Source organism: Geotrypetes seraphini, chromosome 2, assembly GCF_902459505.1.
Source record: "Geotrypetes seraphini chromosome 2, aGeoSer1.1, whole genome shotgun sequence".
Classification (NCBI taxonomy): Eukaryota; Metazoa; Chordata; class Amphibia; order Gymnophiona; family Dermophiidae; genus Geotrypetes; species Geotrypetes seraphini.
The window spans coordinates 204,668,814-204,682,140 of NC_047085.1; the positions used below are offsets into that span (position 1 = coordinate 204,668,814).

At 41.5% G+C, this 13,327-nt stretch overlaps 1 protein-coding gene across 11 annotated transcripts in view; it reads right to left on the reverse strand.

The window, feature by feature from the left end:
• Positions 1-13,327, reverse strand: part of RREB1 (ras responsive element binding protein 1) — a 305,141-nt gene that overhangs the window by 103,624 nt on the left and 188,190 nt on the right. For all 11 annotated transcript variants that reach the window (XM_033934745.1, XM_033934751.1, XM_033934744.1 and 8 more), the window contains one exon: positions 9,762-9,871. The gene's annotated coding sequence lies outside the window, so the exon portion shown is untranslated. The remainder of the gene's footprint in view (positions 1-9,761; positions 9,872-13,327) is intronic.

Sequence of the window (13,327 nt, forward strand, 5' to 3'; positions counted from 1 at the left end):
GGTTAGCATGGAGAAATAAGAAAGAAGGACAGCCTGATCAGAAGACAACCAGACCAACATGGGACCGACATGATTTGAAAAATGACCAGACAACTAAAGGTAGAAAAAATAATTTTATTTTCTGTTTTGTGATTACAATATGTCAGATTTGAAATGTGTATCCATCCAGAGCTGGTGTTAGACCACAAATGTGAGCTAGGATTTAACAGAGAGAGGAAAAGCATTTTTTGTTTATTTTGTTTACACTACAGGACCAGTGTGGGTAGGAGAGGGCAAAGGGGGTGAAGAGGCTATAAAATAAACCCACCAGGATGTTTGGAAAAAACCACCCAATTGGGCAGAAAAATCAATTCAATAGGCTGAATCGAATCAAAATTTTTTTTTCCTGAATCGGGTAGCACTAGTGGCAAGCCTTCATTTTGGAACTTGTTGGATGGCTTCTACACATACATTTGTACCTTGTTATTACTGAAATCTATTAGCAGTGTCTCTAGACCTATCAGCCTGGGAACCATCTTCTCTCTCATATGGGCAATGACTTGATATCATTCAGAAGCAGTCATGGTTGCAAAATCTCACTGTTGTACTTTATATTTTTTTAAACTCCAAAGAACTATCCTGTTTATTAAGAGGTTTTTTTCTTTCTTTTCTTTTACTTTACTATTTTTCTTTAGTGTAGCATGATGTTACTGTGTACTGATTTGAAGTTAGTCTCCTAGAGTACTGAGTTGATTGCACACACAATTCTCCGCTTGCAGCACTTAGAGTAAGAGGCTTAGTTGCAATAATGTTCTTGTTTTTGTAATACCAGAGGGGACAAAGGCACAACCAAGGAAAGCAAATTACCTCTCGTCAATACAAAGGGAGAAAAAGCTAGAGACAGAGATTTCACCTTGGGTTCGGAGGTAGCAAATCGCGTAAATACTATAGGGGACATAAGATATCATGAGGGCATTAGACATTTTATGGTAGCGCAGGGTTGGGGATCTGGACTCCACTTAGATAAAGAACCGATAGAAAATCTTTGGTTATTACTACAGAGAGTTCCGAAACCACTATCCGTGATATATCAATATAGGAGGGGTTGCTCGCCTACTACTTACCTGTACCGAAAACAATGGGAGAGGGACTTAGACATACGGATGTCTAATAAAGATTGGGATACAGTTTGTAGGGAAACCTATAAAGCCTCTTCCTGTGCATTGCTACAGGAGAATGCTTATAAAGTTTTAACACGATGGTACTACACTCCGGACCGACTACATAAAATGTTCCCTGGCACATCAGCATTCTGTTGGAGATGTGGTCTGCATGAGGGGACCTTTGTGCATACTTGGTGGGAGTGTAGGATCATTCAACCATTTTGGCTATCAGTGACTAACAAACTATCTGAATGTCTGGGCGAATGTGTGGGGGTGTCCCCTCAGAGCTGTCTCTTGGGGTTACATAATAATAGGGAAAGACCATGGCAAACAAAAATTTTGAGATGGGGCTTGGCGGCAGCGAAATGTCTTATTGCCAACCATTGGAAAAATGTTGCAGCTCCATCACAGACTGCATGGGTAAACCGACTGTTATCGATTGGTAAGATGGAAATAGCATTGGCCAAGAGGCGACATATGTACATACCGTTCTTGCGTACATGGAATAAATTTGAAGAAATATTGGAGGCTCTTTAGGGGATCTCTCAAAATTCTATGTTTTGTTGTCTGCCAGAAGTATGGGGACAGGGAGGGGGGGATAAGGGGGATATTGTGGAAGGGGAATTGGATTTATGGGGAGAAAATAGGGATTGAATGAATATAATGGAACGTGTCTTGAGAATATTACAGGAGGCAGGATTAAGTTGTTATTTCGAATGTATGGTTCAACTGTTTGTATTATTTGCTCCTACTCGGCTGAGGGGGAGCAGTTGTTACTGTATAATGTATAATGGAGGTCATTTGTAATATACAAAGTTTTTTTTTCAATAAATATCTAAATATTAAAAAAAAAAAGATATCATGAGGGCGACAAGGACAAGATTAATGAGGACAAACTGTCTCGGTCAGAAAACAATACACACAAGCAAACAGAATGGAAAGCTATGCATGCTAATGCCCGTACCTTAGGCAATAAAATCCTGGAACTGGAAATAGAAATGAGAAACACAGACCTTGATGTGGTGGCGATATCAGAGACATGGTTCTCAGAAACCCACGGATGGGACATGGTTATACCAGGATACAACTTATTCCGTCGCAACAGGGAAGGCAAATCAGGAGGAGGAGTAGCTCTATACATCAGGGAAGACATTAAGGTTACTAAAATCACAGACATCAAATATAAAGGGGAATCCCTCTGGGTGAACCTTGCCAGGGGCACTAATAAATGCATGTATCTTGGTGTTGTATATAGGCCACCAAGGCAAAGGGCGATGTGGACGACGGACTAAGCATCAACGACCTTAGTTACCCTCTTCAGTCCACCATGAAAATACTGGGTGTAACTCTAGATCAGTGCCTAACCATGAAAGACCAGGTGGATTCCTTAATCAGAAGGGGTTTTTTCACTCTCTGGAAACTGAGATCCGTTAAATCATATTTTGATACGTCAGCATTCAGAATCCTGGTACAATCCCTCGTACTAAGTCAACTCGACTACTGCAACATCACCTATTTAACAATTTCCCAAAAAAACATGCGACGTCTGCAGCTTGTGCAAAATGCAGCGGTCAGACTTATCTTCGGGTTAAAGAAGTATGATCACGTAACTCCTTATTACCGGCAGTTGCACTGGCTACCGACAGAAGCACGCGTAAAGTTTAAGTTCGCCTGCATCTGCTTCAAAGTACTATATGGTCTAGCCCCTAAATACATAACAGACCTTTTCACCTTCTCCACCAACAAACACAAGAGAATCTCACACCTGAACTTCGTTTCCCCCCCAGTCAGAGGTTGCAAATTAAAAAAACACTACGAACACCTTCTCTCACATCAAGCAGCATTATGGGGCAAAGACCTAAAACAATTGCTCCCGCCCTCCACTTACAAGGAATTCAGGAAGCGCCTAAAAACATACCTATTCCTGAAGTACCTAGACAACTGACCCGTACTCCACTCTCAACAACTGTTTTCTTGACCTATTTCTTACTTTCTTCAGGTCACTCATTTTGTACCTCTTGTAATCTTTTGTAAACCGCATAGAACTTCACGGTATTGCGGTATATAAACTGTTGTTATTATTATTATTTATTATTAATTGAAGACATTGAGAACATCACATTGCGTGGGGCACAGTGCTGGTGGGAGACTTCAATATGACCGATGTGGACTGGGACAAACTTACCACTACAAACAGCGGCAGCAAGAGGCTACTAGACTCCATGCGAGGAGCAAGCCTCAAGCAGTTGGTACTAGAGCCCACCAGGGATCAAGCAATCCTGGACCTGTTGCTCACCAACGGAGACAGCATCACAGAAGTAGCGGTGGGAGAAACCTTGGGCTCCAGCGACCACAACATGGTATGGTTCCACCTGAAGAAAGGAGCCACTAGATCAAATACATCCACTAAGGTCCTTAACTTTAAAAGAACCGATTTTCAAAGCATGGGAAACTATGTCCACAAAAAACTGCAAATCCAAAACACATCAGACAGTGTTGAGATACTATGGTCGGCCCTGATATCAACCCTACAAGAAGCAACCAACATATATATAAAAACCGTGAGCAAGCGACGCAGAAAAATTAAACCACAGTGGTTCTCCGAGGAGATTTCAGAACTAGTAAAACAAAAGAAAAAAGCTTTCGTGACCTACAAACAGTCACAACTACCGGAAGCAAAAGAAACCTATATGATGAAATCTAGGAAAGTTAAAACGTCAGTCAGGGAGGCCAAGCTCCGGATGGAAGAAAATATAGCTAGGCAGATTAAAAAGAGGGATAAATCCTTTTTCAAGTACGTCAGCGACAGAAAGAAGAACATAAGCGGCATCGGGCGCATAAAAAAACCCTGACGGTAACTTCGCAGACTCGGATGCAGACAAAGCAGAACTGCTAAATAACTACTTCTGCTCAGTATTCACTTGTGAAGCATCGGGTTCTGGACCTCAGCTACAGACAAAGGAGAGCTTGGAGGATCCATTCCGGGACTTTGGATTTACCCCGAGCAGTGTCTACCAAGAACTGACAAAATTAAAGATCAATAAGGCTTTGGGTCCAGATAATTTACACCCCAGAGTGCTTCGAGAATTGAGAGATGTCCTGGCGGAGCCGTTAGCCGAGATTTTCAATTTATCCCTTAACAAGGGAAGAGTTCCCTTGGACTGGAAAATCGCCAACGTTATTCCTCTTCACAAAAAGGGATGCAGGTCAGAGGCTGAGAATTACAGACCAGTAAGCCTCACTTCAATAGTGTGTAAACTAATGGAGACAATGATCAAAAACAGATTAGACACATTTCTGGACGAGGAAAAATTAAGGGACCCCCACCAACATGGTTTTACGAAGGGAAGGTCTTGTCAATCCAACCTAATAAGCTTCTTTGACTGGGTAACAAAAAAGCTGGACGGGGGGGGAGGCCCTTGACATCGTGTACTTGGACTTTAGTAAAGCTTTTGATAGTGTTCCACACCGCAGGTTAATGAACAAGATGAACGCGATGGGACTAGGAGGAACGCTGACTGCATGGGTAGAAGACTGGCACACAATGAAGTATATAAAGTGCAAGTGCTGGTGCAGATAAATCCTCCACAAGTATTAAAGAACAAAATCCTTCATATGATCACGGGACCGAACAAAACGGTGAGACAACATCCTTCCTTAAGGAGGAGAGAAGAAGTGAAGGATGTTGTCTCACCGTTTTGTTCGGTCCCGTGATCATATGAAGGATTTTGTTCTTTAATACTTGTGGAGGATTTATCTGCACCAGCACTTTATATACTTCATTGTGTGGAATTTTTGCTTTTTCTGGCACATAGACTTGGCTGTGTGCGACTTTGCACTCTGCATTTTGAACTCTGAACTTTTTAGGAGCTCTATTTGCCATCTTGGATTCCTTCGGGAATTTTAGTTGCTCGTTTCATGTGTTTACTCGGACCATCCCTAGATAAGTATTCATTCAGCATTAATTCAATTTTAATTTGAATAGATCAATTTTCTTTGTGTGTCAATTTTTGCACATGATTATGGGGTTTTTTGTTCTTCGTGTGATCATGTCTGTTTGAGTATGTTTATATGCATGGTTTTTTATAAAATATTTTTGATGTTATGATATTAATAAAGTTGAGATATATTTATTAACTATATTAACTATATATTTATGTAGATATTATTTGATTAATTCACATCAGCATTTGTGTTATTAATGTATTAATAATATTTACTGAAAAGGGTTTGCTTGTAGTATATGTAACTAACCTTTAATGCCAAAAAATATAAGGTAATGCATCTTGGCAGCGAGAATCCTTGCACCACATACACCCTAAATGGAGAAAACTTAACAAAAACTGAAGTAGAAAGGGACTTGGGAGTAATCATCTGTGAAGACATGAAGGCTGCAAATCAGGTGGAGAAAGCCTCAGCAAAGGCTAGACAAATGCTTGGCTGCATCAGAAGAAGCTTTATCAGCCGAAAGCCGGAAGTTATAATGCCATTATACAGATCCATGGTGAGACTGCACCTGGAGTCCTGTGTCTAGTTTTGGAGGCCACATTAACAAAAGGATGTGAAGAAAATTGAGTCAGTTCAAAGAATGGCCACAAGGATGGTCTCAGGACTTAAAGATCTTTCATATGAAGATCGTCTGAGCAGTCTGCGCTTATACTCGCTCGAAGAGTGCAGAGAAAGGGGGGACATGATAGAAACTTTCAAGTACATAACGGGCCGCATCGAGGAGGAGGAGGAAATCTTTACTCGTACGGGTTCCACGGTGACAAGAGGACATCCACTAAAACTTAGAGGAGGAAGATTTCATGGGGATACCAGGAAATACTTCTTTACCGAGAGGGTGATTGATAGATGAAATGGTCTTCCACGTCAGGTAGTCGAGGCTAGTAGCACGCTCGACTTCAAGAGACGATGGGACAAACATGTGGGGGTTGCTACAGAGGTATGATAGAGGAAATTTTCTCTAGGGTGGAAGGGATCATGATTGGGCAAACTTGATGGGCCGTCGGCCCTTTTCTGCCATCATATTCTATGTTTCTACGTTTCTTGGATTCCCCAAGTCTTTTCCTGGGGCCTCTTTGAACATATATTCACAAAAGTATGAATCAGATATGGAAGTGGTCTGGGACTTATGGTGCAAGGAAGCTACAGAGGGGAAAACATTCTGATGGAGATCGTAATAGAGCACAGAAATATTCTCGTGATAGTTCTATTGTTTTAGCTAGTATTTTGTTTTTAATCTGAAGTTCTTTTATCTGTATGGTAAAGTTCACCTTATGTTATGGTCTATTGCCTTGATCTACAGTGAATATTGGGTTACTCTACAGGAATGAGACTGCTTGGCTCTCCTCGTTAGATAATTGAAGATTTTTTTTCTAATTAGTCATGGATAGAGAATTAATACATCTGTCATTTGAGGGTAAGATTAAGGTCTTTCTAGAGGTAGGATGGGGGGATGAAGTAGTATGGGTGGTGTCTTTGGTTTGGTAACTTTTCTCCCTTTGGGGTTGGGGGGAGTACTAGTGAAAATGGGGATTCAGCTGGGAGATCGAGGGGTTTAAAAAAAATTTTTCTATTTCTCTATAAATATATGGGAGAAGGGGAGGGACAGGAGTTGGGAAGATGTGTGAGATCGATTTGGGTTGTGGCCAGAAAATTTAAGGGGAGAGAGGGGTTGGCAAGCTGTGATGACCTTCCTCATTATGTTTACTTTGTCAATGCCCTTTTATTATATGAATGTAGAGGGGTTTTTTTTTCCTTGGAATGTGAGAATCATTCCCCCCTCCCCCCGTCAAGAGAATGAAGATCCTACAAGCCTTGAAAAGAAAAAGGGCAGATACATTTCCTGTTTTAAGAAAACCCTATATCTCTCTGCTTTAGAACAGGACAAACTTAAACGCTGGTGGTTCGGGGCTCTCTATGAAACTCAGGTACACTTCACTCTGCTGTGAGACAAAAGCGTCAACATTTTATAACTGAGTATGCTAAACATAGTACAAATTAAACATCTTGGACGCATTCAAGGAGCTTGTTCAATACTAGGGGTGCTCAGCACCCACAGAATTGGTGCCTATGTCGAGAGATAGCACCCTCGCTGGTCTCCTAATGTGGGCACCCAAATGTGAAAAGGGCACACATAACTTACTGAATTCTGTAAGTTTACGAGCCGCGCTGTGCCTCTTATAGGCATCCTTTCAGAACAGTGTTTTGCTGCCACATTACCCACATTAACCTCTGGATTCTATAAAGGGTGCCCAAAATAATTCATTAGTTAATGGGCTCCAATGATTTAATTATTGGAGCTAACACACTTTAATTGGCACTAATTATGATTTGGGTTGCATCTGACTCTGCACTATTTTGTAATAATGGCATCTAAATTGGAGTGCGTGCAACTCAAAAGGTGTGGGGGGGGGAGGGGCTGGCCATGGGAGGGGCATGGGCAGGTCAAGGGGGGTTCACAAACGATGTGCACAGTATTAGAAAGAGTGAGGATCCATGCCCAACCTGCATGCCAGGCTTCATACCAGGTTTCAGCTGGTATAAGTCCTCGCGCCCAAAGTTGAGCACCTCGAAGTCCCCTTTGTACAACAGCACTGAGTGCCAAATTTTATCTGTGACATATTTTCAGTGCTATTTATAAAATCTGGTACCAAATGTACATTTACCCATAAGTTTTTACGCGCCCAAGTGGTGTGTAAATGTGGGTGTCCTGTTATAAATCCCCCCCCTTTTCCAGAGACGGGTTAGGCTTTTTTTTTTTTTTTTTTAAATCGCTGGCTGTGGCTCTTATAGGAATTCAATGAGCCTCGGAGCTAATATCACTGAGGTTGATGTTAAAAAGGCCTAACACGGCTCTGTAAAAGGAGCCCAAAATTAGGTGGCTTATATACCATTGTTTACCCCTGTTGCCAAGCAGTCAGAAAGGTTCACAGTTCAACGTAGTAATAACTTCTGGTGATTTACCCTTAGTATTTGGGCAAGTCACCCGATCCACTTATTGCCCCAGGTACATTAGAAAGATTGTGAGTCCACTGGGACAGGCAGGGAAAAATGTTTGAGTGCCTGTATAAATTCATGTTCCAAGCTCCCCTGGGAGAACAGTATAGAAAATTGAAGGCATGAATAAATGAATATACATTTTATAAAATATAATATCCAATATGCTCAAATGTAAGAATTTATCTCACATTCTTGCCGTGCTTCATTCAATCCAAAACTTCATACTGCCTCACTTCAAGCTTATCTTAGTAGCTGTGAAAAAAGACGCTATTCAGCGGAGGTAGAGTCACCAACACGGGCGAAACACGTTGGTGACTCTACCCCCGCTGAATAGCGTCTTTTTTCACAGCTAAGTACTTTTAGTACATATTTATATATTTAAGGCTAATATTTAAATTTATATTTGAAATGTTTATTACACTGGATCCGATGACGAGGGGGAGCATAAAGCCCAGCACAATGAGAGTAGTTTGAGTGCTTGGTGGCCCGCTGAGGACCAGTAAGATAAGCTTGAAGTGAGGCAGTATGAAGTTTTGGATTGAATGAAGCACGGCAAGAATGTGAGATAAATTCTTACATTTGAGCATATTGGATATCAGAGTGTTCTTCGTTTACAAATATTATTAGATAAGTGCCAATAGTTACATATATATTTTATAAAGGCACATAAGTCCAACCTCCAAACTTTAGCAACCTGTTGTAAAGTTACCTTCTTTGCATCTAAAACTAATATCCACAAAAAAAGTAGACAAGATGCTAGGAATTATTAGAAAAGGGATAATAAACAAGACTAACGATATTGTAATGCCTCTGTATAGCTCTGGTTGCCTTGAGTATTGCATTCAATTCTGGTTGCCTTATCTCAAAAAAAGATATAGTGGAATTAGAAAAGGTTCAAAGAGCAACCAAGATGATAAAAGGGATGGAACTCCTCTTATATGAGGAAAGACTAAAGAGGTTAGGGCTCTTCAGCTTGGAAAAGAGACGGCTGAGGGGAGATATGACTGAAGTCTACAAAATCCTGAATGGTGTAGAACAGATACAAATGGATTGTTACTTCATCAAAAATTACAAAGACTAGGGGACACTCAAAGTTACAGGGATATACTTTTAAAACCATTAGGAGGAAATATATTTTCACTTGGAGAAGAGTTAAGCTGTGGAATGCATTGCCAGAGGATGTGGCAAGAGCGGTTAACGTAGCTGGCTTTAAAACTGGTTTGGATGAGTTCCTGGAGGATAAGTCCATAGTCTGCTATTGAGGCAGACATGGGGGAAACCACTGCTTGCCCTGGATTAGTTATATGGAATATTGCTACTATTTGGAGTTTTTGTCAGGTACTTCTGACCTGGATTGGCGACCATGAAGACGGGATACTGGGCCATTGATCTGACCCAGTGTGGCTATTCTTATGTTATTATGGCAAAGATGTCCCATGGTCTGCAGGAATACACAGAGGCATGAACCCAGAGAGCCCAACTATATTTCAGAAGCCCATCTCATGTATTTCTGGGTACCTGCAAAATGTGGGTCCTATGATTTGTACACTCTAAGGCAGAGATTCTGAGTCCCATAGCAAACTCCCAGCTACATGAAGCTGAATAACACTGTACCTCCATATTGCTGCTCTGGCTGCTGCATCATGTGAAATTTGCCTCCTAGGTACTGTTCTTCCTCATTTGCACACTGGCAGAACATGGGTCTTTGGTCATATGCCACGAAACTAGAAGAGTGAAAAAAAATCGGTGATTTGAATGAACACAGTAGTCACTTTATCTCATGTCCCCTAGAGAGCAATAATAGCACACTTTCAGACTAGCTGGCTATGAGGATTTGTTAAAAACCAGAGGCTAGATTCATGGACCGCACAGAGTTCTCCAGGGCACTCTTTTTTTCCTTTTCCAACTTAAAGCACATTTATGCTTTACATGAAGCCTGTACAATGGTAAAAGCACACAGGTAAGCATTAGAATTTTTTTGGGATCTTCCTGGGTAATTTTTTCCTTACAGAGTGGACAACATTGAGGTGCATTTTGGACAATGCTGGAATCTGGTACAGGTACAAAATATGTTACAGCTATGCATAACCAAAATCTAAGAATATTTTAACTCCAGTCCTTCAACCTTGTGCTGCTATTTATTTCTCTAATCAATAATAGTTAAGCTCTAGAACTCGTTGCCATAGAATGTGGTTAACAATGGTTAGCACAGCTGGGTTTAAAAAAAAAAAAAGGTTTGGACAAGTTCCTTGAGGAAAAGTCCATAGTCTATATTTGGGACAGACAAGCCACTGCTTGCCCTGGGATTGGTAGCATAGAATGTTGCTACTATTTGGGTTTCTGCCAGGTACTTGTAACCTGGATCGACCACTATGGAAACTGGACACTGGGCTAGATGGACCATTGTTTTAACCCAGTGTGGGTATTCTTATATGCTTAATCAATAGGGCCCAATATTCAAAAGGGTGTAACTGGTCAGGAGAGGCTCCTGTCTGGTTAAACCACTCTTGAGCGGACCAAGAGGGGATATTCAGGAGTGCTTCATCAGGCAGGGCCGCTGAATATCTTCTCTGACCATCTGTTAGCGTCGAGGTGGTCCAAAGGCGAAGCCAGCACTTAATTGGATAGTGGTGATATTCATTCTGCTAACTAGTTAAGTTAGTGGATGAAGTCAGGACAAAAACAGGCTGATGCCTAGATACCTTCAGGGTTTCAGTACCGACAGTCTAGCATTAAATATCTGGTCTTAATTTAGCCTGTGGCTCTCAGCAGCTTAAAAACTGCCTACTGATGCGGACTGAAGGGCAGTTGGATAATAATCCAAACAAGGGACCCCCAAAACATTTGCCTAAATTGGCATTTTTTGAACTTTAGCAATTCACGTTCCCGCCAGTCTCTAAAAGGGGGTAACTCTATAAAGTGCGAGATAATATTTACACACTCACTATTCATCAAAGAAATGGTTTTCAGTTCAAACTGATTCAATTATTCAGCAGTTATTCACTTATCCATACTTCACAGAGGGCTATAGTTCATAAAGCTTATAGATTAATCTGCGTTATCTGCCAGGTTAACATCACCTCAAAAAGTAATCTTGAACGGCATCACATTATTTCCTGTCAGAGCAGGTTTCTTTACTTTAACTGCATCACAAGAGGCTGCAGGCCTCCCCTCCAATTAAACGCAAGGTTTTGCAATTAGCATACAGTAAATGTAAAACCTTAGTGTAGCTTAATAAATGAGGCGTAGATGTTTTGTGACCAAGACCAAGTGGTGACTGTAGCTTTACTAGCCACAAGTGTGTTACATGTTTTGTTTTGTTTTGATTATTTCATGATGACATGGTTCAAACTACGGTAGAGTTTGGCTTATCCAACATACCGCAGTGACATCATGGCATTGTCACTGATATGCGTCTGGGTTTCTGAATGTGGAGTGGAGTGGCCAAGTGGTAGAGCCGCTTCCTCTGCATCCTGAGGTTGTGGGATTGAAACCCAAAGCTGTTCCTTGTGACCCTAGGTAAGTGACAATCCTCCATTGTCCCAAGTACAAAATAAGTAGCTACATATATGCAAATCGCTTTGAGTGTGGTTGTGTAGTTACAAAAAGGCAGTATACAAGTCCCAATTCCACCCCCCCTCCCCCAAGCATCATGTTTAGTTAAAAAAAACAGCAGTGCTAGGTAAGATTCTTGGGCACATTAAGTTTTGACTCTTTTACTGCTTCCTCTTTGGAAACTTCCACTTAATATACTTTTATTTTACCCTTCATTCACTTTTTTTTTTTTTTTTTTTTTGCAATATCCAATTTTTTGATTATCTAATCAGCCTCGTTTACATTGGATAAGGACAGTCTACTGTATTCACACAGGCTTTAGATAGAACATAAGAACAAGTGAACAAAGAACTCAAGTTTTGAGTTTTATTAGGATTTTATATACCGCCTATCAAGGTTATCTCTGCGGTTTTAAGAACATAAGAATTGCCGCTGCTGGGTCAGACCAGTAGTCCTTCGTGCGCAGCAGTCCGCTCACGCGGTGGCCCTTAGGTCAAAGACCAGTGCCCTAACTGAGACTAGCCTTACCTGCGTACGTTCCAGTTTACCCGGAACTTGTCTAAATTTGTCTTGAATCCCTGGAGGATGTTTTCCCCTATAACAGCCTCCAGAAGAGCGTTCCAGTTTTCTACCACTCTCTGGGTGAAGAAGAACTTCCCTATATTTGTACGGAATCTATCCCCTCCTGTTCTCCCTACCTCAGAGAGGGTGAACAACCTGTCTTTATCTACTAAGTTTATTCCCTTCATTATCTTGAATGTTTCGATCATGTCCCCTCTCAGTCTCCTCTTTTCAAGCGAGAAGAGACCCAGTTTCTCTAATCTCTCACTGTACGGCAGCTCCTCCAGCCCTTTAACCATTTTAGTCGCTCTTCTCTGGATCCTTTCGAGTAGTACCATGTCCTTCTTCAAGTACGGCGACCAGTGCTAAATGCAGTATTCCAGGTGGGGGCGTACCATGGCCCGGTACAGTGGCATGATAACCTTCTCTGATCTGTTCGTGATCCTCTTCTTGATCAGGTACTCAAGCATTTTCCCTATCTGTCCCAGTGGGCTCACAATCTATCTAACGTACCTGGGGCTATGGAAGATTAAGTGACTTGCCCAGGGTCACAAGGAACAGCGCGGGGTTTGAACCCACAACTCATATACACACCTATCTTCACCCCGTTCAATCCCAGAGATGTGTAAACGTGACGTCACAGTGCCACTCTCCCTCTTGCTCTTTTTACAAAGCCGCGCTAGCGGTTTTATCGCACGCACCGGATTAGCGCACGCTAGCCGGAAATCTACTGCCTGCTCAAAAGGAGGCGGTAGCGGCTAGCGCATGTGGAAATTTAGCGTGCGTTAAGGCCCTAGCGCGGCTTTATAAAAGGAGCCCTTGATCTTCCTTGATTCGGAGTCAAATTTACAGATGGGCATTACCAGAAGGGGTTAACCTTTCTACCTCCTGTCGCACATAACTATCATCATTTCTCGAAAGTAATATAAAAATTATATTTATAAACAACCATATGGAGCAAAGCTTCAGCCCAAAATTTTAGTCTCCGCAAAATATGGAACAGCTCTCTTGGTGCAATCACAGACAGACAATTTTAAAAAACTTAAGCAATAGATTACATTTCA